At 41.4% G+C, this 26,964-nt stretch overlaps 1 long non-coding RNA gene and 1 pseudogene across 1 annotated transcript; one reads left to right on the top strand and one right to left on the bottom strand.

Moving 5' to 3' along the window:
* Positions 1–500: 500 nt before the first annotated feature.
* Positions 501–643, top strand: LOC116664504 (annotated as a pseudogene).
* A 14,542-nt stretch (positions 644–15,185) lies between these two features.
* Positions 15,186–25,630, bottom strand: LOC116664275. The gene is made up of 2 exons (XR_004320707.1): positions 24,787–25,630; positions 15,186–15,967 (listed from the first exon to the last, which is right to left on the bottom strand). It is a non-coding gene; the product is annotated as an uncharacterized LOC116664275 (long non-coding RNA).
* Between the last annotated feature and the right edge of the window lie 1,334 nt (positions 25,631–26,964).

Consider the following 26,964-nt stretch of genomic DNA (forward strand, 5'->3'; position numbering starts at 1 on the left):
TTCCAGGAGGGATGCTCAGCCTGTAAGAAGCACCTGCTGTGAAGAAACCCAGCTCTATCCTCTGCTGCTGCTGTAATGTCCTTTGTTCAGTCTTACTCTGTGATCTTTCTCAGCTGATCATACTGTTGAACAATTTTATCTCAGCATATGTCACTATCATGTCTCTCTTCCTACATTTTATCTTTTTCATTTTATTGATTTTATTTCTTTTTTTATTGACGTAGGATTGATTTACTATGTTCTGTTAGTTTCTGGTATACAGCATAGTGATTCACTTACACATATGTGTATATTCCTTTTTGTGTTCTTTTTCTTTATAGGCCACTACAAAGTGTTGAATATAGTTCCCTGTGCTATACAGTAGGACATTGCCATTTATTTAGATTTTATTTCTTTACCATTGTTTATTTCAGAAGGGGAACACAATCTGGAATTGCCCCTTCTCTGAAAAAAGTAGAGAGCCCAAGCCGTGGTTGACAATGAGAGTTCCTTCTGTACTTGCTTTAGCAGAGCACGTACTAGAACTGGAAGGATACAGAGATGAGCGCCGCCCCTGCCCAGGGATGGCACACAAATTCATCAGAGATGAGCACTGCCCCTGCCCAGGGATGGCACACAAATTCATCAAGTGTTCCACAATTTTCTCTAGGAACAATCTATCTGTGTGGTGGGGCCACATGACTCAGCCAGAAGTCTAGAATGAGGATGGCTTGTTTCTCCAACTCTGGGTTAACTTTGCCACTGCTGCCACCATCATAGGTCTTCTCAGAAATTATTGAAATAACATGGGTGGAATACATGTGGGGCTGAAAGTCTGACTTCACCACCAGCTTCCTGTGTGACCTGCTACATGTCATGTAAGCCTCTCAGAGATTTTATTTTTCCTAAGTTGATCCTCAAGCAATGAAAGGTTGCTCATTACTGACTCATGGGGAAAATATAATGAATTGAAAATTCTCTCAGATGGATCTGCCCCTTCCTCCCCAACTAACACTCTACAGTAAAAGAACCTCCAGGCCTTTGGGGATGGAAAGCAACCACCTTGTGTTGCTTTGGACTCTGTCAGGAAATGCAAACCTCAAGCTCATCAGCATCTGCTTAACTTTTTTTTTTTAAACTGTTATAGGAAGGAGGATATCCATCTTACCTGTGCCGCCTTCATCACTTTGGCAATCTTGCATTTCATGCCCTCTCTCTATATATATACATGCCTGGACCTTTGCTGTTTTCTTTATGAACAGAACCACCTCCCTCATCATCCTTGTCATCTTCTTTGTGTTAAACCCCAACCTTTATTCCCAATCCCTGAGAATCTATGAAATTAAATAAAAAATCCAAAAGCAAAAGAAAAAGAGGTCCTCTTAATCCATCTAAAGGAGTTGCTAAGGGTCAAAATAACAACACATTTGTTTTTACTGCAAAAGTAAAACATGTTTTTTGCAGAATATTAGAAAATATGGCTAGTAAAAGAAGACAAAAAAATATAAGCAAAATGAAATTGATAAAAAAAAAAAACACCCATAACTCTAACAACCAGATATAACCTCAGTAAATGACTGGCACATATCTTTCTAGACATATACATATATTTTGTGTTCACAAAATGAGATTATAGTGTTCATTCTGTTGGGTAACCCTCTTTTTTCTATGTCAATAAACAGATTTTTACTGTATCACTTTTAATGGTTACACTGTGACTATTCCATTCTATTGACATATCTTATTTAACCAATCTCCTGTAGCTGGCATGTAAGTTGTTTCTTTTTTCTTTCTTTGTTTTTATTTATTAAAAATTTTAAATTATTATTATTTTTTTACTGAAGTATAGCTCCTGTACAACATTATATGTTACAGGTGTACCATATAGTGATTCACAATTTTGAAAGGTTATACTCTAATTATAGCTATTATAAAACATTGGCAATATTCCTCATGTTGTATAATATATCCTTGTAGCTTATTTTATACCTAATTGTTTGTTCCTCTTAATCCAGTACCCCCTATACTGCCCCTCCCTGCTTCCCTCTCCCCACTGGTAATTACTAGTTTGTTCTTGATATCTGTGAGTCTGCTTCTTTTTTGTTATATTCACTAGTTTGTTGTATTTTTTAGATTCCACATATAAGCAATATCATACAGTATTTGTCTTTCTCTGACTTATTTCATTTAGCATAATACCCTCCAAGTCCATCCATGTTGCTGCAAATGGCAAAATTTCATTCTTGTCTTAGAATAATCAATATTGTTAAAATGGTCATACTATCCAAGGCAATCTACAGATTCAATGCAATCCTTATCTAAAAACCAATGGTATTTTTCACATAACTGGAACAAATAATTTTAAAATTTGTATGGAAACACAAAAGACCTCAACCAAAACAGTCTTGAGAAAGAAGAACAGAGCTGGAGGAATCATGTTCCCTGATTTCAGACTATACTACAAAGCCACAGCCATCAAAGCAGTATGGTACTTGCAGAAAAAACAGACATATAGACCAATGGAACAGGATAGAAAGTCCAGAAATAAACCCACACACTTATGGTCAATCTATGATGAAGGAGGCAAAAATATACAATAGAGAAAAGACAGTCTCTTCAATAAGTGGTGCTGGGAAAGCTGGACAGCTGCATGTGAAAGAATGAAATTAGAACATTCTCTAACACCATATACAAAAATAAACTCGAAATGGATTAAAGACCTAAATGTAAGACCAGATACTATAGAACTCCTAGAGGAAAACATAGGCAGAACACTCTTTGACATAAATTTCAGCAGGATTTTTTTTGGATCCATCTCTTAAAGCAAAGGAAATAAAAGCGAAAATAGACAAATGAGACCTAACTAAACTTAAAAGCTTTTGCACAGCAAAGGAAACCATCAACAAAGTGAAAAGACAACCTACTGAATGGGAGAAAATATTTGCAAATGATATGACCAATAGGGGATTAATATTCAACATATATAAACAACTCATACAATTCAACACCAAAAAACAAACAACCCAACTAAAAAATGGGCAGAAGAACTGAACAGAATTTTTTCCAAAGAGGAAATGCAGATGGCCAACAGGCTATAAGAAAAGGTGCTCAAGATCAGTAATCATCAGGGAATTGCAAATCAAAACTTCTATAAACTGCTCCTCACACCTGTCAGAAGGGCTATCATCAAAAAGTCTGTAAATAACAAATGCTGGTGAGGATGTGGAGAAAAGGGAACCCTTATACACTGTTGGTGGGAATGTAAATTGTTGCAGCCACTGTGGGAAACGGTATGGAGGTTTCTCAAGAAATTAAAAATAGAACTACTATATGATCCAGCAATTACACTCATGAGTATACATCCAAAAGAAAAAAACCCATTAATTTGAAGAAATACATGCACACCAGTGCTCATAGCAGTACTATTTACAATGGCCAAGATATGGAAGCAACCTAAGTGTCTATCAACAGATGAATAGATAAAGAAAATGTGGTGTATGTAATATATATGATATAGTACTCAGCCAAAAAAAAAAAAGGAACAAAAATTTGTTTGCTATATTTTTAATCCTTGTACATACATTTTAACATATTTGTGTGATTATTCTTTCAGGTAAATTTCTGAAAGTAAAACTACTTGATTAAAGACTCCCAAAATTTGTTTAGACTTTTGATTAGGTTGCCAAATTGAAGCTACAGATTAGAGGGCTGGGGAAGCGTAGTGGGCTACACCTGGAAGGAGTTTAATTGAAGTGACAAAAATACAATGATAGAAAGTGGAAACAGTGAAATAATTTGTACGTAAATTATAGTTGAAGGGAGGAGAGAAAAATGAGACATAAACTCCACTCAGAAAATGACTTCCTCGAAAGGCAGAAGCGTGTGAAGTGGGAACCCGGAAAGGTAAGGTATTGGGATCTACTGTCAGAGATCTTGGAAGTTTGAACTTTGGGACTAAGCTCAGCTGCCTCCTGAGAGATAAATATTAGCTAGGCTTTGGGGCTAAGCCTAACTGCCTCCTGAGAGATAAATGATACCAGCTCTGCTGTTCAAACTGGAAATGTGCAACTGTATCAGTCAGGTCTTGCTGCAATTCTACTGTTTCAGACAGCCCCCAGGTCAGTAGCTTAGAATAACAAAGGTCTGCTTCTCACTCACGGTCTGCAGGTCAGCGACAATTGCTCCTCTTTAGGCTGAATGTAGGTTTCAGGATGCACGTCTGTCCTGCACATCTTCTTCCAGGAGCCACGCTGAAGGACCTCGGGCTTCCAGAGCTTGAGCTAACGGGACAACCTGCTAAGCCTCTGAAGCTGCTGCTCGGAACTGTCACGTGGACTTCTCTATCCACATCCCATTGGCGAAAGCAAGTCACATGACCAAACCCAGCGGCTGAAGGATAGCGAAGTAGACTCCACCCCAAAGGGGAGGGGAGCGGAGAGGGAAATCATTGCTGAACAATATTCAGTCAATTACAGCAACTCTTCAAGGAATCGTACATGTAGTAAAGGTGTTGCATAAGCTAATTTCCCCTGAAAGTGCTCCTGAAATGAAAAAGAAAAGGGTGGACAATAAAAAGGTAGAAAAACCACAAAGTGAGCAGCTTGCTGTAATTCCCTGGGAGGAAACCCCTCGCGAGAGCTCCTGACCACCTCTAAGCGTCCAGCAAGGAAGTGGGTTGAACGTGTTGCCCTAGGGCAGGGTGGGTCCTGCTTTTGAGGAGTTTGAAGCTTATATATATGACTCTGAGGGCTTTAAGAAAAGAAAGAAAAATTTAAAAATAATTAGATTTCAAAGTTTTTTAAATTAAAAATGAGAAACTAAATCACAAATCACACATTTTTAAAAAGTGATAATTATCAAAAATATGCCCCAATCCAGAAAAATGATGTTTTAATTAACTACCTGACATACCTCTATGATGCGTATTTCTAGATTTTTTTGCCTGCAAATATTTTAATAGCCTCTGACAATTTTGTAGTATCACTTCTGTTGAGACAATAGACAGATTTAGTCATTCCTCTAGTACAGTAGTTTCTGACTCCATTTCAAATCTGTTTCTCCTCCATAACCTTCACACTCCTGGCATCAGGCACCCTGGGCCATGTTCATAGCATGATACCACCGCTGGCCTCTCATGCTGGTTGACTTAACCCACTGGTTAGGAAGAGCATTCCTGGAAACAACCCAAGTGTCAATTAACTGATGAGTGGATGAACAAAATGGAGTATTATTTGGGCATAAAAAGGAATAACGTACTGATTCATGCTACAACATGGATGAAACTCAAAAACCCTGTGCTCAGTGAAAAAAAGCCAGACACAAAAGACAGAGATTGTATGATTCCATTTACACGAAATGTCCAGAATAAGCAAATTCAGAGGCAGAAAGTAGATTAGGAGGGGATTTAGAGATTAGGATCAGCTGGTGAAGGGAGGGAGAGAATGGTAGTGACTACTGATGGGGTTTCTTTTGGGGAGTGACGAAAATGTTCTAGAATTAAATCACTGTGATAGTTGCACAACTCTCTGAATATACTAAAATCACTGAATGGTATGCTTCAAAAGGATCAATTTTATGATATATGAGTTATATTTCAATTTAAAATTTAAAAAAGAGCATTCCTGAAAGCCATTCCTACATTCAAACAGCCAGAAATAACTGTACCCAGAGTGCCTGCAAACTATATAAATATGTCACACTGAACCCAAACTCAGTGTATATCTTTAATTGAATATTTCTTTAGCCAGATCCCAAACCACCCTTGGCTGCCATGTAATACAAAGGGCTGGTGATGGAGGGAAGTCAGCATAGAAAGAGGCATTGATTTTACTCCTGCAAATTTTACAAAACCATGTGACCAGGTGAACACACCATCAGGGCCCTAGAAGCACCCCCTCCCACTCCCGCAAGCGCAAGCGAGGGCTCTGAAGTTTAAGCACCATAGTTAACTCTTTCATGCCGTCACCCAACCCGCTTCCCCACCCCCACACCTGTGTAGGCCACGCACATTTAAATTTTGGAAAATGGTCACATGGTCCTGAATCTTTTTATACAGCTTCTTGAAGGGAAACAAAGCAGTGATTTCTTAACTAAGTTATTCAATCCTGTTTACACTGTACCTGTATAGACTGACACTTCCCTTAAAAAAAAAAAAAAAAAAGAGCTTTAAAAGGTTTCTTTCCTTGTTCAGGATTTTACAGTTTTTCCCCTTCTCTGTGAAATAGAGTAGCCTCTGACTGGCATCTCTCTCAACAGGGTCTGACCCTGCCCAGAGGATCAAAGCCAAAATTTCATCTTACCACCAAGGCCTAATGAGAATTCCAGAGCCCTCCAAATCCTCTCTGCTCTGATGAGTCAGCCCTCAGGCTGTCCCTCACCCATGTGCAATCCACTCTCCCCATGTGTAGCTCTGAGCAAGTAGTGCACCTGGCTAGCTCTCCAGCAAGCCTCCCCCTGCTCAGCTGGATTGGATTCTCCAGCTGCCTGGAGCCAAATAGCTTCTCAGCCTAGAGGAGGAGCCCTGCCAGATACAGGGCTTGAAATTCACTCACCTGGGGATTAGGTAATTTCAAACTTTGACAGGCAAGTGCGTGGAGATATTTTCCTGACCTTGTGTTTCTGACTTTGAGTGACCCATTTCCCAAAGATCAAAAAATATTCTTTTATTCTTTTGGATGCAAACTTCTAACTCCCCACTCAGATTAACAAGAAGCCAGCTTTAAGAAAATTAATTGTCCCTGCTTCTTCACCAAACGTTCACATCCTCCTCTTACTGCACTTTGGGAGAAGACGGGTGAATAAACACTCATCCCAATGGCCATCAGAGGGTTGGCTTCTGAGATACCTGGCTGGTTTTGTCCTATTTGAGACTTTCTTTCTTACCTTTTTTTTTTTAAATTGTGTGTGTGTGTTTGGCGGTGGCGGGGGTGGGGGTGGGGATTAGGTTTATTTATTTGTTTATTGTTAATGGAGGCACTGGGGATTGAACCCAGGACCTTGTGCATGCTAAGCATGCGCTCTACCACTAAGTTATACCCTCCCCACCCGCCAAACTGAGACTTTCACTTCAAAATGGTAGACCAAGCACAAGTTGTAGTTTCGTCCAAATTTCTAGAAATAATTGTGCTTAAAAATGAGATTAAGAATTTAGTCATAAATAATTTGAAAAATAAGAGTGAGGAGGTTGGATTGAAAAGGAAATCTGTAGACTAGACTCATCTGAGATTGCCGAGAAAGGTAGGAGGAGACTGCAGGGGGAGGGATGTACACCTGGAGGCTGCACAAACGTGCAGCAGAAAGAGGTCCCGGCTACAGACAGGAAGTAGATACCATAGCAACAGCAGCCAGGCAGCAGTGATGGGGCTCCACCAGGTCAGAGACAGGGCAGCAGGCCCTGACCTCAGGAGGGAGTGGTGAGTACCAATATCTAACAAACCAGTCACTAAGGTGCCCTGCCAGGTGGCACACCCTGCACTTCCCCTTCCCGAAAGCAGGCCAGGACGCAAGCCACAAGGGCAACTCTTGCCTCTTTCCCAGGCAAACCATGCAAACAGAGGCGGCAGAAAATCTAACAGGGAAACTCAACCACAAAGCTAAACCCACAATCAAGGAACATGAAGTATTCAAGAAAATCAACCTCCATGATTGGAGACAATGAACTAAAGCAATGGAGGAACTTATATACATAAGTATATAACAAGGTTAACAGAATAATCAAAACAGCACTTAAAGACCAGAATCCAACTTCCTCATTCTTAGGCCACCAGTTTTTTCTTCTTCAAATTGCAATCTATTCCAAAATTAGGCACTCTATATAGTAGGAGCATTTCAAAGACATTTCTTTGTTTTCTCAAATAAAGGCTATTTGGGGCAAATAACTTGCATTCAAGTGAGGAAAGTTCCACACGAATGGATACCTACTTCATTTCCTACTTTGAAGAAGGGTCTCACCATCCACCCAGAACGTCTGCATCCCCAGTCTATCCTTGGATGAGGTCACAATCACCTCTCTCTAAAAGGATTGCAACAGGTTTGTAACTCCTTTTGCTGTCTCCAGCCTCCACTCCCCGGCCCTTCTACCCATTCTCTGCACTTGAGCCAGACTGAACTTTCTAAAATGCAAAATCTGATTGCATCACTCTGGCTCCTCCAAGATTTGTCAATCTCTTTTCTTAGCTCTTTGTATCAAGTTCACATTCCTTAAAATGCTCTATGAGACCTTACAGAATCAGGCTCCTATTTTGTTTTTTGTTTGGTTGGTTTTTTAGATTTTAATGAGGGAGGAGGGGAGGTAATTAGGTTGATATATTTATTTATTTTTCTAATGGAGGTACTAGGGATTGCACCCAGGACCTTGTGCATGCTAAGCATGCACTGTACTACTGAGCCATACCCTCCCCCACTGGCTCTTGTTTCTTGTCCAGTCTTCTCTCTTGACATTTTTCAACCACTTCACCTGATCCCCTTTGCTCAATGACCTGCTCAGAGCAAACCACTTTCATTAGTTCCTCTCTTCTCCAAGCTGTTTTCTTTGCTAGAAACAGGGTTCTCTTCCCCTTTCACAAGGCCACTTTTTATTTATCCTTCAGTTTCAGCTCTGGGAAGCCTTCCGGGACCTCCAGAATCAATGGTCCTGCTCCTATCCTACCATGGCTCTGTGTGCCTCACTCTGCATGTCTCCATCTGCCCCAGGTGTTTTCTTGTCTGTACCTCCTTCCCCACACAAAACTATGGGGCAGAGGCTTCCTTGTCCTCTGTTTCATCCACACATGGAGTGTGGGAAGCACACTGTGACAATCTTTTGAATAGATGACATCTGATGCTATTTGACACCTACATCTGTGCTTTCATGGTACCCTGTGAACAGATCAGAGGCCAAGAGAAGTGTGGCCATTTCCTTCTTCTTTTACAGAATGGATCTGCAGGCTGTTGTCAGAGCTACCTTGATCTGTAGATCATGTATTCATTCAGTAAATTCATCCAATGAACACTATGGAGGGCCGGAAATATTTCATATGCTGGGTACAGCAATAAACAGAACAATACAAATCCTTGCCCATGTGGAGTCTAATTTGACAGGAAATTATGTGGCCACCAGCCTTCTCTTCCTCAGCAGACCTCCCCGAGACCACCCTGCCATCCTGCTGGAATCCTCCCTGACGGCTGATGATTCCTGCTGGTTTAGGACATCATGTTTCATAATCATGCTTCTCGCTTCTGTTTCATTTTTCATTTTAAACTTTTGACTATGGAAGATTTCAAACATATACAAAAGTAGAGAGAACAGGGTAATGAACCCCCATATACCTAACACATCACCACACGGCCAGGCCATCTCATTTATACTGCCCACACACTTTTCCACTGCCCATGGGATTAGTTTAAAGCAAAACCAGACATCCAGTCATTTCATCCATAAATCCTTTCCGAAGGAAGAGGGTTTTTACGTGGACTTGGAGGAGAGTGGATAGGTCACAGATAGGTGGAGAGGAAGGACTGCGGCATCCTAAGTGGGAATGAAAGTACAAGGAAAGGTTTGGGCAGGAAATGAAAATTGTGTACATACAGGCGGGAGGAAATGATGCTGAATGGAAGAGTTTGGACAGATCAGGTGGAAATAATGATGAAAAGTTTCAAACACCATCCTGAGGATGTGGGTTCCCACAGAGAAGGTTCAGTTAGATAATCATACAAGGTTTTAGATGTGCTCTGAGTCAAGCAGTGTTTGAGTGCGACCCCTCTGGGGTGGGAGCAGACTCAGAGGACCCAAGGGGAAAATGAATAGAGGATGGAAGAGCATAGAGGGCCCATTATTATAATCCAGCCCAACAAAGGCCAAGACCCATGGTAGAAATGAAGAGGAGGGATGAGCTAGGGTGCATTTTAAAGACTAAAAGAGCAGAATTCATTGCCTGGCTCACTGGAGCAGTTAAGGAAAGAACAAAGGATGGCTATGAGGCTCAGAGTCTAGGCAGCTTGGAGACTGAAAGCGTCATTTAAAAAGCGAAAGAAAATGGGAAGAAGCATCTCTTTAGGAGATTATGAGTTTTATTTTGGATTTAATAACGGGGTGTCCAAGTATAAACATCTGGGAGTCTGCTGGAGATGCAGGATTGGAACTTGGCGAAAGCGACAGAGCAGGTTTCCATTTATTCATATAAAACTGAGAGTCAATATCAGTTTTATGTATGGAAGATGGAAACAAAGAGGGAGAGAGGAGGGGAAGGGAGAGGAAGGGAAAGGGAGGAGAGGAGAGAACAGGGGAAGGCAGGGTGGAGGAAAACAAGGGAAGGAGAGACAAAGAGAGGAAAAGGAGCAAGTCAGGAGGAGGAAGAATCATGGCTAAGACAGAAAAAAAGATAAAAGCACCAGGACCATAAAACAATCTTAGAAGTCAAAGAGCAGTGCCTTTCTAAAAAGAAAAATTGTGGTCGCAGTGAGACTCTGCTAGTTGGAAAGCCCACTGAATATGCATGATGTCATGCACTGTACATTCACAACGCACACAAGGCCACATTCAATCTGCTGACCTTGAGGGCAGAGCACAAGGCGCACTTGTCCCCCAGCCCCTGCCTCTGAAGAGAAGAAGTCTGTACAGGGAGAGTTTTCATCCTGAATCAGGCTAGTTGTTAGCTGTGCTGTGAAATCGGCTAGTTTTCAGAACCTGAAACATTCACTTCTGCCTATGGTCACTGTAGTCAGTAGACGGTGGGGAAGAGGCTGGGGAGAAACGTGGGACCCCAGTTTGGTGTCAGGGATGAAGTGACAAAGCCAGGACTGACCAGTGGAGAAGAGCCAACGTAGCTCAGGAGGAGTGAGCCATGTCCCCACTTGTACGGTGACTCGAACAGGGCTTCCCTACGCAATGTGGGTGCCTCTTTTAGTCACTTCAGGAAAAATAAAGCTAATACATAACCTGGTAAGACAAACTGAAGTCCTGTAAATCACATCCATCACGGGAGACTTTGTCATGGCCTGCCTTAGGTGGCATGGCGAATACAAACAGAAGAGAGATAGTTCTAAAAAAAGAGGAGTTGGGATTTGCCTGCATATTACTAGAATCATATGGAAGAGATGATTGGGTTCTAGAAAATTGGTGGTGCCAATGTGGAGAGAAATGGAACTAAATAGAGGAGATTGTTACTTTATTAGCTTATTTTGTTCACTTGAATATTCTTTTGGAAATGTCCAGTTTCCTTTTTTTCCCTTATTCTATGTTTACCAGGAATTATTTTTCCTATTGTTTTTTAAACCATGCTTACTTAGAGATGACTAAGATTTTAATTATTCACCAAGAATTCATCTTTTTCTTTATTTTCTAAAATCTTTAATAATAGAAATTTTCAAACTTAGAAGTACAAAGAATAGTATAATGAAATCATGTGCACCTATTATCTAGTTTCACCAATTTATCAGCAGTTTTAAAAAATCTGTTCTTCTTGGATTTCCAGTCAAGATGGCGGAGTGGTAGGACCATGAGCTTGCCTCTCCTTGCGACTGCAATGAAACCACAACTGAATGCTAAAGAACCATCGAAAAAAGACTGGAACCTAGCTAAAACGATCTTCTGCAACTGGAACATAAAGAGGGAACAACAGCAGGACGGTAGGAGGGGCGTGCTCGCGATATAATTGGGCCCCATACCCCCCACCCCTGTGGGCGACCCACAAGCTGAAGATTTGTTAAGTTGCAGAGGCCCTCCCACAGGAGTGAGAGCTCCAAGCCCCGCGTCAGGCTCCCCAGCTCGGGTCCCGGCATTGGGAAGAGAAGGAGACCCCAGGACATCTGGTTTTGAAGGTCAGGGGGCTTGGCTCCAGAAGCCTCACGGGCCTGGGGGAAACAGAGACTCCATTCACATCAGAAGCATGCAGCACGTGCACCAGGTCCAAGGCAGAGGCAGTGATTTCACAGGAACCTGGGCCAGACCTGCCTGCTGGATTTGGAGGGTCTCCTGGGGACGTGGGGGACGGCTGCGGCCCACTCAGGGGGCATAGAAGCTGGTGCCGGACATTCCACAAGTGTTCATCTACATGAACTTTCCTGGAGGCTGACATCTTGCTTGGATCTTTAGCATCAAGACCCAGCCCCACCCAACAGCCTGTAGGGAAGCCTCGGGCCAAACAACATAAAGTCTGGGAACACAGCCCCACCCATCAGCAGACCTCCTAACCCACAAAGGCCTCTAGACACAGCCCTACCCACCAGAAGTCCAGGACCAAGCTTTACCCAGCAGTGGGCAGGTACCGGCTCCTGCCAGGAACCCCGCATAAGCCTCTAGTCCAGCCTCATCCACCAGGGGCAGACGCTAGAAATAAGAAAACAATAATCCCAAAGTCCTTGGAAGGAATTCACAAACACATAGACAGACAGACAATATGAGGCGGGGCAAAGGAACACCCCCCAGGCCAAGGCACAAGATAAAATCCCAGAAGAAGAAGTAAGTGATGAGGAGATAGGTAACTTATCTGAGAAAGAGTTTAAAGTAATGATGGCCAAGGTGTTCAGAGAACTCAAGAGTTGGAAAATATAAAGAATACCCAAACAGTTGAAGAATAAAATCACTGAACTGAAAAACACACTAGAAGGAACCAAGAATAGACTCAATGAGGCAGAAGAACGGATCAATGAGCTAAAAGACAGATTAGTGGAAATCACTACTTCAGAACAGAAAAAAGAATAAAAAGGAATGAGGATAGTTTAAGAGAACTCTGGGATAACATGAAGCGCTCATATTCTCGACATTATACGGGTCCCAGAAAGAGAAGAGAGAGAGATAGGACCTGAGAAAATTTTGGGAGAGAGAATAACTGAAAACTTCCCCAATTTGGGAAAGGAAACAGTCACCCAAGTCCTGGAAGTGCAGAGAGTACCACACAGGATCAACCCAAAGAGGAACACACCAAGGCACATAGTCATCAAATTGACAACAATTAAGGATAAGGAGAAAATATTAAAATTAGCAAGAGAAAAGCAACAAATAACATACAAGGGAACTGCCGTAAGGTTATCAGCTGATTTTTCAGCAGAAACTCTACAGGCCAGAAGGGAGGGGCGTGATATATTTAAAGTGATGAAAGGGGGAAACTTACAACCAAGAAAACTCAATCCAGCAAGGCTCTCATTCAGACTTGATGGAGAAATCAGAAGCTTCATAGATAAATGAAAGCTAAAAGATTTCAGCACCACCAAACCAACATTACAACAAATGTTAAACAAACTTCTCTAGTCATCAAACCATAAGAAAAGAGAACAAAAAGAATAAAGAGAGAGAGAGAAAAAAAAAGAGAGAGCTACAAAATATTATTTTGGCTGTTTGGGGTCTTTTGTGATTCCTTACAAATTGTGGAATTGTTTGTTCTAGTTCTGTGAGGAACATCTGAGGAACATCTCTAGTATTTTGATGGGGGTTGCCTTGGCTCTGTGGATTGCTTTGGGTAGTTTGGCCATTTTGATAAGTGCTGATTCTTCTAATCCAAGAGCACAAAAAATCCTTCTATTTCTTTGTGTCATTTCGGTTTTCAGAGTATAGGTAACCTCCTTGGTTAAGTTTATTTCTAGGTATTTTGTTGTTTTTGATGTAATGGAAATGTCTCTGCCAGTTATAAAATTCTGTTTTTTTGAAGTGAAAAAAAAAAAGTGAATTAAGGGCCACAAATGGCAAAATAGCCTTCTTTTTTATGGGTGATTTGTATTCCATTATGTGTGTGTATAATTTCCATTATCTATTCAACTATTGATGTGCACTTAGGATGCTTCCATATCTTGGCAATTACAAATAATGTTGCTGTTAAGAGCAGGGTGTATGTATCTTTTTGAGTTAATTCTTATTATGGGGTTGGCCTTATTCCTTTGACAACTATGTAAGTTTAAAAAGCTAAATCTCTAAACATTCTTAGAAACAATGAACAGTACATATATGTAAATTAAAAGATATATGTGCAGTAAAAAAAAAAAAAAAAAAAAGATCTAGCAAGCCATGAAAGACATATAAGAAACTTAAAAGATGTATTACCAAATGAAAGAAGCCAGTCTGAAAAGGCTACAAACTGTATGACTCCAACCAAATGACATTCTGGAAAAGGCAAAGCTACAGAAACAATAAAAAGATCATGGTTTCCAGGGGTTTGGGGAGAGGGAGGGAGGGAGGGATGAATAAATGGAGCACAAGGGATCTTTAGGGCAATGAGATTATCTGTATGATACTATAGGGGTTACATGTCATTATGTGTTTGTCAAAACCCATAGAATGTACAACATTGAGAGTGAACACTAATGTAAATTATGAAAGAGAAAAAAAAAAAAGAAAAAGAAAAAGAACTAATTCCTGAGACAAACTAATGCTAAAGCGTTTGGAAAAAAGAGTAGAAACCGTCAGTGGAGTTACAGAAGGAAAGGCCAGTGAGTTCATAAAAAAAACAGAAACCAACAACAAAAACAATTATAAAAATGGTAGAGTGTATTGAACTGGAATCTATATCATGGAAGCATTTCAAAGAGAAAGAGAGACTGTGTCAAAAGAAGCCAATGAAGTGTGCATTGAGAAATCTTTTTTTTCCTGTGATAGAACTGTTCTAAAATGGGATTGTGAGGGAGACACAACTCTGTACATTTACACACACAAAAACCAAAGAATTTTGTATTTAAATGAGTAAATTTATGGCATGTAAATTATACCTCAATAAATCTCTCTCAAAATGAAGGAGTGTTTAGCAATATCTACCCAACACAGCTGCTCCCAGGTATTTGTCTCACAAGGTAAATGAAAACAGATATTTAGAACAATGATGCGTGCTTATATATACAAAAATATTTATTAGTAATAACCCACACTTGAACTAACTCAAATGTCCATTATTAAGAGAATGGATTAATATTTTGTGATATAATCTTACAAGCTCAAATTATTGAGCCCTACAAACAGAATGAGTGGCATATTCCAACAAAAACATGTAGCTCTAAAAAAATTACTTAGAGCAAAAAAGACAGACAAGTACACATTGTGATTTTTTTCATTTTTATCAAGTTCAAACTGAGGGATGCATGTCGTGAGAGTGTGTATTTCAGCTGAAATGTGACAGAGGGTATATATTCTGTGTTAATGGATGTGATTCAAACATATGGTTCATACACTGACTTTTCCTATACTGTCGAGGGTTAGGAATTTGAAAGATTTGTGAAATCATAAACTCTACATTGACACATTTCACTATTATTTTTATTCACTATATTTATTACACAAAAAGAAAGAGGTAAGAAAAAGTTACCATTAGACAATAATGGAGAAAATGACATTTTAGTTACAACCCTCTCCTCTGACAACCCCCACCTCCACCGACACTGGCCAGATAACTGACCTATCCAGGATGTCAGTTGCTGGTTGGGTTCCAGGCAGAATGTTGTGGCGTCCCCTGGGGCCTGTTGTAGCTGGTGGATCCACAGTAACTGGGCAGAGCCCTGTGGTGGCTCAGTGCCATGGAAGGGCTGCTGTCCTCTGTGGAGCTTGGCTTTGGGCTGATCCTTAGGAAGCTGTGCGGTCTTGGTTTTGCTGCTGCCCAATGGCCTGTGTTCTCAGCTCATGTTCCAGAGCCTCCACTGGGAGACAGTGTTGAGTCTGCCTGTCCTCAGCTTATTGCTGGGTGTCTTAATTATTTTCAGACTTATTTGGTCTGTTAGAAGTCAGCTTAATGGAAGACATGAAAAGCACCTGGCAAAAACACTGGCTGCACAGATTGATGAGAAATGTCACCTCATCGACCAGCTTTGTATGGCTAAACAGGAGTATGCCAAGATGGAGGCAACTTTAAAGAGTGCCAGGCTAGAGAAGGAGCCAGTAAGTACACCCAGCCTCGCTGACACTTACAGAAAGTTGACGACGGTCAACCTGAGCTCAAGGAAGGACATCAATTTTCTCGTCCAAGAACTGAAGAGAGAGAGATCCCTGCAGTCTATGCAAGAAGAGATGGCGGAGATGCTGAAAGCACTCAAGTTCCTGGAAGAGGTCATGAGAATCAGCACATCACAAGGGGCTTTTACACACCAGCCAGGGGACCAAGCACCAAGTCCTGATGGCCCCTTTCCCAGGAGTGGGCCCTCATATTAAAGCTGTGCTGTTCCCTCCCCTCCACTCAGGCCTCCCAAACTGCCAGGCTGCACTCACTCACTGAGTCAGATCTCCACCTGAGCGGCACTGAGGCCAGTGGATGGAGGGCAAGGCCCTCCTCTGGACCAGAGTTCCTCCAGCTTTACCAGTGAGCACAGCAGTGAACTCCTTCATGGTCAACATCTCTCATCTAAAATATACTGGAATTCCCAGAACACACCATGAAGCATGGGACTTTTTTTTTTTATATTCAGCAAATATTTAGATTATCTCTTATTAGTTGTGAAAGAAATGTTGTAATTGAGACTGCTCTTCTACTTAGTTTGAATCTGTACTAAGCCTCATTTCTCAAGACAGTTTGGGTAACTATTATATATCAGCAATGTAAGTGAAGTGTATATATAGTTCTTCTGTGTACAAATATTGCATTATAATTTGAAAATGTATGCAATTTGCCAATATAAACTTTTAGATGGCCATAGCATTTATTTCTAGAGTTTAATTCTGAAATCATAAGTTTAGAGCCTTCTTTTACCTGAGTATGTATAGTTTTTAAAAAAATAGATGAAATTTTTAAAGATGAAGTTAAATTGTACTCTTAGAAGAAACTTTTATCATTTAATTTTTATATTCTGCTATAACAATATCCATAATAAAAAATTAACTTGATAAATTAAAAAAAATCTTTTCTTCTCCCCCCCATCCTTTTTTTTTTTTTTCTTTTCCTAGGGTATTTTAAAGCAAATCTCAGACACCATATTAACTCATCGGAAATACTTGGATATGCATCTATCTTTTACTGTTAAGAGGTTTAAAAAATGGAGATCATGCCATTTTGATAAATATACAGCTTAAAATAATTCCTTTATAAAATTGAGTACTAACTCTATCTTCAAACTTCCCTGCTTATCTCAGATGTATTTTATAATAAGTTCATTCCAATCAGGATCCAAACAAGGTTCATACCTTGGATTTGGTCATTGTATTTTTAAAAATATCTTTTATTCTCTAAAAATCCATCCCTCTATTTTTTATGCCATCATTTTTTGTTTTGAAGAAACTAGCTCATTTGGCTTATAGAATCTCTCATTCAGGATTTGACTTATTGCATCTTGGTGGTTTTGTTTAAGGTATTCTTTTTTCCTCTTGTTTTCTCTAACCTGATAGCTAAACCTACTGGCTTGATAAGACTCCAGTTTGACATTTTTAGGCTAGAATACTTCCTAAGTGGCAGTGTGCTTTTCCTGTTGTAGGACGTCATTATATAGTCCAGTTGCTTTACTTTTAATGATACAAAGATTGACCCGTGGATTCAGGTGTCTAGTATTTCCATTATGAAGTTCTTCGTTGACTTTTAACCTAGTTGTTTTAGCAAACATTGATAATTGTTGCCTAGGGCCACTATTTTGTCAGAGGTTGCAAAATATTGATTTTATAATTCCATCATTCCTTCTGCATTCACCGGTTGAATTATTTTATGAAGAATTTTTCCCCATCAACAATTTGGTTACCCTGAAATACAGTACAAAAAGGAAAGGTAGGATAAAATCCTTGATATTTCCCTTTTCAATCATTTTTGAGTAATGATTTGGTGCCCTAGTGACCTTCAAAGATGACCAGGGAGCTATTTTTTAAATCATTATAAACTCATGAATTTTTAGTTATCTGATGTGTTCTCATTCTGTTTCATGTTCAAATTGCCCCATCTTTGGCCAGTGGGAGCCTCTTAAGGATGGCTAGTCATATATTCTGAAGTTTTTACAGCTGAAATGATATGATATTTGGGATTTGCTTTAATACACTGTAGGGAAAAAAGTAGAAATAATAAAGCTATGTGGGTTCACCATACTTTCCTCTATATTTTTGGTGTGTTTGAAAATGACTTTAATAACTTAATGTTTTTAAAAAAAAAAAAAAGACTTTATTTAGAAACACTAAAGAGGACCCATAAATAAATGGAGAGGCATTTAAAGATGCCTTAAAAATAATTAATTAATTACAGGAGCACAAGAAAGCAAGAGAGAATCCAACCCAAATCTCATGCCCTCAGGGTCCAGCAAACAGCAGGATGTGCCTGAAAATTCCCCCAAAGCTTCGGTTCTGGGCCTGGACTGGGCTCCAGATGGCCCTTGACCCTTGGGCCTCCCTGGCCTGGAACAGCAGTATCCGCTCCCAGCCTGCTGGTCAGAGGTCCTTTGTGTGGCACGTGCAGCCTCATAATTCGTAGAGCCCTTTTGTACACACTTGAATAGTTGGTTACATTCTCTGCATTTTTATGCAGATGACCCTGCACAGGGTGGAGGCTGGGGGCTGGGGCAGCTGATTAGGAAATCACCACGGGCAGCTCTGGAAAGAAACCTCCCTCAGGGACACCACAGGAAACCTGCAGAAGCTCACATCCCTTCTGGTTTGCTTCTACTCCACGGCTGCAAGCATCAGCCATGCCGCAGTGTTCCTTTCTCCAGCTTCTGTCTCCCCCACCAGCTGCCGTTTCCTCTCACTCCCTCTGCTCCCACCCAGGCTACGGAGGACTTCATTCCTTTTAGAGAACTCCTGGTGTTTCCTGGCGGCTGGTGATGATTCATTTTTACTCCCTGGAATCTTCTCCATGGCCAGAGCATTGTTTCCCATATCCTTCCCACCCACCCCAGGAAAGAACAAAAGGCATTATTTGGTCTTCTGGCTGGAGTCTATGCTAGATCATCACATCCCATACATGGCTTGTGCTGAGGGTTCCTACAGCTCCCTTCCATTTCACAAAGCATTTTGAGATAAACTCTAACAGTGGGATACATTCGCTTTCCGGTTGAAGTGATGCATTATATGATTCATCTGTTCCCAAAGATTTCCAGTTATAGTCATGAAATCTGGCCTCTACCCCTAAAACAAACCCTTGTGTTTATAAGAAGTAACCTAAGAAACCCACACATTTTCCGAGCCGAAATCATGCTTCCATCCCATGAGTTTGTAAATTCCGCAAGATAAAATTTTCTCTGTTACAAATCAACCATGCTTAAAAAGTTGGCAGAGTTGAAATAAGTTCTAAATAAGACATGTTTGAATAAGTTCTCACCCAAGAATTTAATTTCTTACTTTTACCCCAAACTATCCAGATCAATGGGACCTTCAATTGTATCTGATTTCACGTTGAGGTCTCAAATGCAGTTACACCCATTTTAGAAAGGTAAAGGTTGGGGGCCGGAGGGTAGAGCTCACTGGTGGAGTGCACGCTTTGCAAGCACGAGGTCCTGGGTTCAATCCCCAGTATCTCTCCATTAAATAAATAAATGAATAAGCCTAATTACCTCCTCCCCTAAATTTTTTTTCATTAAAATTAAAAAAAAGAAAAGAGAAGGATGAAAAACTGACGTAAGCCATCCAGGATTAGATTTGCAGGGCAGGGCAATTAAGAGTCTCAGAATCAAAGAATGTTAGGGGTAGACAAATGTCAGCCAGCCAGCATCTACCCTCTCCTTTTACAGGTGAGAAAACTGAAGTCCAGAGAGCAGTCATATTTTGCCTGAGGTCACAGAGGTAGTACGTGAAAATGAGCTCAAAACCAGGGTTACCACAGAAGACCCCAAAGCCACTCTCTCACTCCGGTCAACTCCTGAAGAGCCCTCCTGACTGGTCTCCACCTCCTCCCTGTTCTCTTCGCCTCCCTTCCACCTGTCCTCCGCACCGCTACCTGACACAGTCACCTTCTCTACAGCACTCCTCTGATCATGTCTCTCCTGGCTCAGAACGGCTCAGTCATTCTTGGCTGTTCCCAGTGACTTTTCAGTTGTATCACATCACACTCACGTGCCCTTCCCAGACCACATGGAAAAGCAGCTGCTCCCTAAGCAAGCTTTGTGCTTACCTGTATCTTCCCCAATGCCCAGAAGATTCTTCCTCTTTATCTTTACCAGGCGAAGTCCTCCCCTCTTTCAGAGCATCAGTTCAGATGTCACTGCTTGTGCAATTCCTTCATCAACTCTCCTAAATGAAACCTATTTCCCCCTCTTTGTCCTCCTGCACTGTATACTGGCAGACCTCTGTTTTAGTAGCTCTCACATTCCACCTCCTGGTGTAATTCTGTAGTTAATTATGAACATTCTGCTTCTTCTCATAGTTTATATATTCCTTTAAGTCAAAGACCAGATCTCAGTTACAGCCCCAGCAGAGTTCTTCGCTCAGAGTAAACATCAAAAACTTTTTATTCAAATGAATATAACAAAACAGAAATAAACTCACAGATACAGAGAACAAACTAGAGGTTACCAGTGAGGAGAGGGAAGCAGGGAGGGGCAAGATAGGAGTAGTGGATTAAGAGGTACAAATTACTGTGTATAAAATAAATAAGCTACAAGGATATATTGTACAGCACAGGGAACATAGCCAATGTTATAGTAACTTTAAATGGAGCATAAACTATAAAAATATTGAATTACTATGTTGTACACCTGAAACCATTATAAATCAACTATACTTCAATAAAAATTTAAAAAATTTTTATTAAATTGGGGTTTAATCCATTATCTTTAGAAACCCAACAGCATTTAGACATGCAGTTCTAAAGAGCTGGGTTTAAGTGTTTTATATATTTCTATCCTTGACGTTCTTCATTATACTGAAGGACATTTCCATCTCCTACAATGAGTCTTGGATGAAAATAAGGAAGACTGTTTCCTAGATCACACTCAGCAAAACAAGTTCAACTAAATATATATTTGTTGAACACTTATAACAATTGCCAATCATCCCTGTCTGTGATTAAAGAAAGTTACAACAGGCTAATAGCTTAAGGAACTACCTTTGATTAGGAATCAGAAGACCTTAGGTCTACTTCAGACTATACCAAATTTCTATCAGTGAGACCTTGGACAAATCACTTAATCTCTGTTCATCTTGCCCATCAGTAAAAAGGGCTGCTTATCAAAGGTGGTTCCTTCATGGACATGGATGCTACCCATCCAGCAACAAGGTCATAGACCAATTCTGTAAACATACAGTATGAGTTAAAGCACTGGTTCTCAAACTGTAGTCCCCATAGCATCTACTGGGAACTTGATAGAAGTTCCCAGGCCCCACCCCAAGCGACTGAGTCAGAAACGCTGGTTCCTTGGCCTGGGGAACGCTGGGTTCTGGTTCTCCTCTGCAAGTGGAAGGTGGTGCTGGTCCTGTGGAAGGCTATTTTGGGGTCGTTCCTCCCTGTTCTAACAGCTCATCGTCCAGGCAGACTAGAATGATCTCCCCCATCACGTTTAAACAGTTCTGCTTACCAAAGGCACCACAGGACAATCACACACCCCCTACTTGTCTCACAGAGGTGAGCCCCTGTCTGAGGTACAGTGGACAAAATGATTGTGAAAATACTTTGCAAACTGAAAGGGGCCATACAAATGTAAATACTGTTAAAGATGCCAAGTGGCTGGGGGGGTTGTGTAAACAAGGAAAACAGAAAAAAATGGACGAGACACTATAAACTACTTAGCTTCTGAAGAAACCATCATTTTGATTGTATACATAGCTTTCCTCCCTTGATTTTATCTGCTTGTCCGTTTATACTTGAAATAAAGATATACCAAATGGATAGCGTGAAGACACAGCAATTGAAAAGGAAGCTCAGTCGCCACGACCAGTGACTTGCTACTTCACTTGCTTTTGCAAAGAGATGAAAACCTCTAGCGCCCTCTTGAGGATTTAACTGGAAGGAGCACGGCGTTTGATTCTGAAGCAAATAGTTTTTCCCTATTCCCACAACTCCCTGTCACTTGAGTAAGGAATTTGAATTTCTTCCCTCCCTCCTCTAACAAACCACCTGTAGGAATTACTTTCCAGGGGGAGCAGTATAATAGGGTGGCAAACGACCTTGAATCAGAAAGCCAGAGTTTTAGTTAGGTTTCTGCTATTTACTGTACAGCTGTGGGTAAATCCCGTCTTGACCTCATTTTCTTCAGGGTGTTTGAGTGGACCATCTGATATTCGTTAACTACAAAACGTTTACAATAGGAGGTGATATCACCTCACTGCTGGTAGCAAAGCATAGTAGCCAAGTAAAATTATCTTGGCTAAGGTCTGGTGTTTTCTAAAGAAGATAGTTTGTAGACAGAGAAGGAAGCCATGTTTATCTGGAGAAATTAAACAGCAAGGGAGCAAAATCAAGACACCTATTTCCTTATGTGTATTCAGAACATAGCAGAATTAGTTGTTACTGATTACTGGAGTCTCATATCTGCTCCTGCGTTTAGCCTGTTGTGAGATACTGTTTTGCTTGATGCAAGTGAAGAAAATCCAGCCTCACATGGATAAGTAGTTGGAAATGAGAAAGGGACTTCAACAACTTTTCAGATAATGCTTCTGGCTATGGAGTGTTTATACTACATCAAACTGCCAAAATGTTTGTTTCTTAAAGATTAGTAACAATAAGGACTCTGAAGACATACCAACGAACTTTTTTCACTGTTAACATTAAAATTCAGTGATCTATCCTGTGCTTTGAATGTATCTTTTACTCACACATAGAGTAAAATAGCGGTTCACTGAGTTACGCAGATCTTCAATATTTTGTCACATTTCATCGTGCAGTATCAAAATTATTAATAGCACCACCAAATTCACCAGAAAAGTGTTCAAATATAGAGAACTTAAGGAGCTAACTGTGGTAGTTACAAACTTTCCAGATTTCTAATTTTCACTTGAAAGCTCAAATGTTACTGTTGGCACAAATACTGATAGTTGATTTCCTTAAAGGGATAAGTTCCCCTTATTTTTGAGAAAATATCTTCCAGATACTGAAGTCTGAAAAATCATAATAAAAAAATTTTTTTAATTGAAGTATAGCCAGTTTACAATGTTGTGTCAATTTCTGGTACACAGCATAATGTTTTCAGTCATACATATGCATACATGTATTTATTCCTTTTCATACTGAAAAACCGTAATTTGTTTGCCAGACTTCTTTAAAGTAAAAATGGTGTTCCCCAAAAAGGGACTGTTGCTCAGGTTATACAAATGCTTTTCTTCAAGATGACCTTTCTACTCTGACATTCAGTAGAACCGCTTTCTGCATACTCCCGTTTCGTCACACTCGATATTACAAGGACATGAATTGAAAGGTCAAGATTTAATGAAACAAATAATTTTACTACTTGATCAAGGACATTCTTAGGTGAAAGTGGCACTTTTTTTTTTTTTATTGCTACTGCAAACATGTGATGATGAGGAATACGACTACGAATAGTTTGGTACCACCATCCTGATTCATGTTAAGGTGCCAGCAGTTTTAACCACCATCGTTTTTGCACCACTGATACAGACATCAACCCAGGGGAAAAGGCAAAGAATGTCTTGGTATTTGTCTGACAATAGTTTGACTTCTTGGGGCTGCCTGACCCTCAGAAAGCTGGGAACCATGCTTTGAGAATTACTGAGGTAGACAACTTTCCTGCCTCAAAGACTGCACTGTGAGCTCCTCTGAAACCTCCCGTTGAGAGACTAAGCCAGAAGCCTACCAGAGAAAAACCAGGGACGTCTCATCTCCAGTCGACAAGGAGCCTTCGAGGACAACTTTTATCCTCTTCTGCCCTCTAGTGGTAGATCATCAATACTGCAGCTGGTTACACCGCTCTACGTGGAGCAAAGGAGGAATATGGTTTCCTTGTTGATGTAAGCAGTGGCATTATTTTACAGCTACACTTCCTGAATTCACATTCAAGATCGAAGTGGGGTTAATCCTTTAGTGACTAAGACCCAGGAGAATAAGTTGTCATGGTGATAAAGGCTGAGGAGAGGGTCTCTGGTGAAAATAACTGGTGCCCACTTAATTCTCGGTGGATATGGAGTATATTCCTGCTACCTTTTTTCTTCCAGTGGCCCGAGGGCTTGGCTGCCTGTATCAGTGAAAACCTTTGCTCCCTTCCACTGAGGAACAAACTATAATCCCAGAGTTTTCCTCTTACTTTTCTATCCCCAAAGCAAGCTTTAAAAAAAAAAAGGGGGGGTTTTAAGGGTCTTCATGCATCGTAATGAAGGGGCAGTGGCCCAGGGATTACAAAGGCTTCCTCTGTGCCCCATTCTGTTTTCCCTGGGTTCTCATGGAGAAAGACAAAATCCCCGCCCAGAGGGTCTAACACGGCCCTCTTCACACTTCAGGATGGGCGGGCGGATCTGGGTACTTGAGAGAAACCTGCAGGCCAGGGTTACCAGAGGCGTCCGTGTACCACACGTGCCCTGAGGGGAAACGGGGGTCGGGGAGGAGGCAGAACCCGGGTTCGGCGGCCCAGGAGGCGGAGAAAGAAGCAGAGCCTGAGGTTTACACCCTTTCCGTCCCCCACCTCCTCCCCTCTTGCCCAGCTACCCCGTGGTGAGGTAAGAACTACGGCGGAGATGAGCTGTGTTCCACGCAGCTCCAAGGAAGTTGGGGAGAAAAAAGGGAAGAAACGCCCCCCGGGGTGGGGGTGGGGGGGGGTGGATTTGCTCTGCGGACTCCGGGCGGCCGGTCCTGCGCGGTTATCCATGGGCAAGGGACGTAGAAGGACATGGAAACCCAGAACTCTCTGTGAGGCTGAGCTAGGGGAGGAGGGATTAAATAATGAGAGCGAGAAGGGAGGACAACCGGAGTCCTTTGTCACAAACTGGAATTCATCTCACCGAACGTGAATTCCTCCCATTTAGGCTACTGTCGACGGCAGAACGTGGGGTCAGAGGCCATCCCAACTCCTTACCGAGCTCTTCCGTCCCGTCTCCAGGTGGTCCCGACGTGTTTTCCTACCGCGACTTCCGGCTCCAGCCCACCCGGAAATGCTCTAGCAAACAACTTGCTTTTCCCTAAATGAATCAGTTCGTCGGTCTCCAGGACCGGCCTCCGCGGCTCCACCGCCACTAAAGAGCGCCCCCTGGTGGCGCTCTCTCCTCACCCATCAGATCCCAAATGCGAGGTCCGTGACTGTCTAAGGCTGGGCCGCCTTGCGCCTACCGGGGTTTTTCACGCAGCGCTCTACCTTGCATACTCTTATTGGTCTGTCTCTGCCCTACTGTAAGCACTGTGGGGGCCGGGACTCTCTCTACACCCCCATTGTCCTCTGAGCTCCCAGCAGTGTCTGCAGATAGCAGACAAACTATGAAAACTTGAGTGTTCTAGGCTCCAGCTTTGACCATAAACTCTTAAATCACCTGAGTACCCATTCTTCTGAGGAATTCTTCTGCTTCATGACAGCTCAACACTTCGCCTTCCCTGAAGTCTTCCTTCCCATCCCCGCTAATACCTGGTCCTTCCTCTGTGGCTATAAGCTCCACTATTGGTGCTGATGGTAGCATACATCCACCTGGCTTGCAAGAGATTTATTTCTCTGTATATACATCTTCCCCACTGGAGTTCAAGCCCTTTAAAGGCAAATGCCTCTCTAAGCCCTATTCCTTCATAGTTTACCTTGCATAGAAGTCACTGTAAAATATACATTAATTTCATGTTTCCCGGGAAGGAAAACCAAGCTTTGCTCTTGGAAACAAGGACATTGGAGTGATTGGCAGGGGCATGGGTTGGGCAGGTTGAACTTGAGTGATGTAATACCAGGCACCACCTTGGGTTGTAATTTTCAAACAGGATTTGACCCATAAAAGACATTAAAAGTGAATTTTGCTAAATTAATCTATTTTTTCACTGACTTTCATCGTAATGTCAGAGATGCATTCAGGTGGAAAACACTCTTGTCTCAAGGTGGAGAGGAGCCTTGGTGTAGTAGAAAATGCACAGATTTTACAATTAGATTAACTTGAGTTTGAATCTCACCTCTGCTCCTTATTCCCTGGACAAATTACTTAACCTAATAACTGTGGTCAGGTTGGCAGAGAGATCGGGCATAGGTGGAATTATTATTATTAATTTTTTATAAGCAGTGAACAGACAAAAGTGTTCTGTAAGTCGTAAAACACAAAATTGGAGGATACCCAGAACTTAGGGATAGATTCAAGTAGCATCTGTCACTAGTATATCTGGAGTACTCTTTCAATTACAGAGATGAAAACTGAATTCAAATAGGTTAAGCAAAAAAGAGAACTATTAAATCACAAGTCAGAAGCGCCCAGGTGTGCTTCCAGTTTCAGGCACATCTAGATCCAGGGGGCCATGTGATCTCCTCGGAGATCTGACTTGCTCTCTACACCCTGGCCGGGCTCCCTCCATAGCCTGGGTGAGAATACTGTCAGCAGCCCAGCTGCTCAATCCCGTGAGCTAAGCAAATCCAGAAGGAAGCAGAATGAGACTCTGTAGCCTGGGCTGAGGAGGGACCTGGTTAGAACCGCATGCGATGGGGAAGGGCCATTTTCCAAAGCCAAGCTGGGTGGTTTTACCAGTGGAAGAAAGCAAACACGGTCCAGCCAAAAGCAAGAGATGTACACCACAACCAGCCTGAATTAATTATGTTATGTGGCCTTATTATTCCCATTTTACAGTCATGTAAGGGGATCTGAAAAAAGTAGTTCACCATCACTTATATTAAGTAACTATATATTAACTTATGTAATCATAGCATCTGCCTTGCTTAGTAACTCTATTGTTTGACATTAAGATTAAAGGCAGCAAATAAAGTATGCCAGAATGTTCTATCTTCTTCTCTCCCAATACCTTGGAGGTCACCAACTCCTCCATGCCTTTCCTAACAAATACATCATTCATTTGAATTATGGTTATAATGACATATATTGAGTTTACTGTGCGCAACTGCTGTGCTAAATGCTTTACACAGATTATCTCCTTTCATCCTCCCTACTCCACTATGAGGGAGGCACTATTATCTCCTTGATTCAGATGAAGACAGAGAGGTACATAAAAGTGAAGTCCACTGCCCAAGGGATTGGAGTCAGGATTCTACCCCAGGGCTTCCCATACAAGAGCTTGCCCTCCT

Source organism: Camelus ferus, chromosome 6 (assembly GCF_009834535.1).
Source record: "Camelus ferus isolate YT-003-E chromosome 6, BCGSAC_Cfer_1.0, whole genome shotgun sequence".
NCBI lineage: Eukaryota > Metazoa > Chordata > Mammalia > Artiodactyla > Camelidae > Camelus > Camelus ferus.